Raw genomic sequence first — 1,950 nt, 5'->3', positions numbered from 1 at the left:
GACTGCAAAGCCGTTTGAACTCCAAGGTCGGTGGTTCAAGCTGACCAGCTGCTCCTCAGAAACCCTATGCTATGGGTTGGAACTGACTCAACGGCATTTAACAACAACATATATATATATATTTGTGCATGGGGTCGCTATGAGTCGGTTCCGACTCGATGGCACCTGACAACAACATATATATAAATATACTCTAATTTTTACTTTTGTTTTGTTATTGTGAACTGAGCAATAGTTTACATGGGAGAACATCAGCTTTACACCATCGTTTCATTGCCATGACTCATGTATATATATATATTTTTAAGTTCTTTTAGCATCAACTTCACCTTTTAAATTTATTTCTAGTTGTTTTTGTTGCGAACATACAAAGCAGAACATGAACCAATTCAACAATTTCTACTTGTTCAGTTCAGTGACACTGATTCCATTCTTCAAGTTGAACAACCTTTCTCAGCCCCGTTTTCTGGATTGTTTCTCCTCCATTAACATGAACTCATTGCCAGCTAAATTTCCTATCTAATCTTTTGGCTTGCTGCTGTCAGTTTGATCCCATATGGATAGTTCTTAAAAGAGTGCAATGCTCAAGGCAAACATTCTTTCCTAGTTAAGCTAAACTATTGTTTGGGTTTAGCCAAACTAAATGGTTAAGCTAAACTATTTTTTGGTACTTCAGGGGATACTTTTGGTTTAAGGCTTAAAGATTACCTCAGGGCAATAATTTGGGGATTTCATCTTGTTTCCTTGGCTTCATAAAGCTTGGGTTCTGTGAGAATTTGAATTCTGTTCTATATTCCCCCCCTTTTGATCAGAATCCTTCTATAGAATCTTTGATTAAAATATTCAGTAATGGTAGCACCATCCAGTTCTTCTGGTCTCACGTCAAAGGAGGCAGTGTTCATGAAGGCAATTTGCCACACATTTCATTTCCTCCTCCTATTCCAGAATCTCCTCTTTCCCCTGTTACTCTAGGCAAATAGAATCCAACTGGATGTCTGCTTGAAAGCTTTTAAAACCCTAGGCACTATGCAACAAGCTAAGAGACAGAACACTAAACACAATATTAGTTCAATAAACGGGACGTCCCATGAAACCATGACCGTAAATCTCCAAACCAAATCCCATGAGGTATTTGGCTATACTTGGCAACCTTAGCAGATGCTCTTTTATTCTTATTGTTGTTCATGCATATTTCTTATCTACGTGTCATAAAACAAAAATGACTTTCCAAGAGAATGCATCATGTCTATCTGCCCCTTGGCACACTGCCACTTGCCCCTGAGTTTGTACATACATTTGTCAGTTTGAAAGACACAGTTTGATGACAGATGAAAAAGAACTCAGGCCCTGGTTCTATGAGCCTCTTCCGCTTCCAAAGGCTCCTCTTACAGTCTCTGGTCTAGCATTCTCATATCTGTTGTTGCTGAGCTGATTCTGCCTCACAGTGACCCTAAAGGCAGAGTAGGACTACCCCATTGGTCCTTCCAAGGGTATAATTTTTACAGAAGAAGATCACCAGTACTTTCTCCAGCAAAGCAGTTGATGATTTCAAACTACTGACTTCTCAGTTAACTGCTGCACAACCAGGGATCCTTATCATCCTTGTTGTTGTTGAATGTCATTGAGTTGATTCCGACCCATAGCGACCCTGTATAGGGTTTCCAATGAGTGACTGGTGAGCTTGAACCACTCACCTTGAGATTCAAATGGCTTTGCAGTGCAGCACATTAACCCACAGCACCACACCATGGACATATCATCCTTAACATGAGTGAAAGATGAGTGATCAATGCTTGTTGAATGGATGAATGAATATAAGGTGGTAGCTATATGCTACTCCCTCCTCCACACACCTTACATAATCAACCTCAATCCTATAAAAGGAGAGCCCTTCACATACTCCTCCTCCAAGCTGCTGCTAGCTGCTGGAGTCATCCGTCCACCCGCCCC

At 40.6% G+C, this 1,950-nt stretch overlaps 1 protein-coding gene across 1 annotated transcript in view; it reads right to left on the bottom strand.

Annotated features, from left to right (window-relative positions):
- The window catches only part of DUSP27 (dual specificity phosphatase 27 (putative)), a 54,398-nt gene that overhangs the window by 51,470 nt on the left and 978 nt on the right, over positions 1-1,950 (bottom strand). The window lies entirely within an intron of this gene.

This window comes from Chrysochloris asiatica, unplaced genomic scaffold (genome assembly GCF_000296735.1).
Source record: "Chrysochloris asiatica unplaced genomic scaffold, ChrAsi1.0 scaffold00349, whole genome shotgun sequence".
Taxonomy (NCBI): domain Eukaryota; kingdom Metazoa; phylum Chordata; class Mammalia; order Afrosoricida; family Chrysochloridae; genus Chrysochloris; species Chrysochloris asiatica.
This window is presented reverse-complemented; position numbering and strand designations above follow the sequence as displayed.